The sequence below is a fragment of the Myotis brandtii genome, unplaced genomic scaffold (genome assembly GCF_000412655.1).
Source record: "Myotis brandtii unplaced genomic scaffold, ASM41265v1 scaffold927, whole genome shotgun sequence".
In the NCBI taxonomy this organism is placed as follows: domain Eukaryota; kingdom Metazoa; phylum Chordata; class Mammalia; order Chiroptera; family Vespertilionidae; genus Myotis; species Myotis brandtii.
The window spans coordinates 1,710,400-1,710,785 of record NW_005371823.1 but is presented as its reverse complement, the minus strand read 5'-3'; positions in this window follow the sequence as shown (position 1 = coordinate 1,710,785).

Sequence of the window (386 nt, the reverse complement as noted above, 5' to 3'; positions counted from 1 at the left end):
ACATCTCAAAGCAGACCTAAAGTAATTTAAAAGTAGTTTCTGTAAGTGCAATTTATCATTTATCGATCATCGTTTAGGTCTCAGATTTAAAATGTTAACTTCGACTACATAGAGCCATTCTATTTTTTTCCCCTCTTACTGAGAACTGGTTTCAATTATGTAATTAAAGAGGGCTGAAGCCCTGGCCAGTTTGGCTCAGTGGATAGAGTGTGGGTCTGTGGACTGAAGGGTCCCAGGTTCAGTTCTGGTCAGGGGCACATTGCCCAGGTTGTGGGCTCAATCCCCAGTAGGGGATATGCAGGAGGCAGCCGATCGAGTCTTTCTCCTCATCATTGATGTTTCTGTTTCTCTCTCCCTTTCCCTTCCTCTCTGAAATCAATTAATAT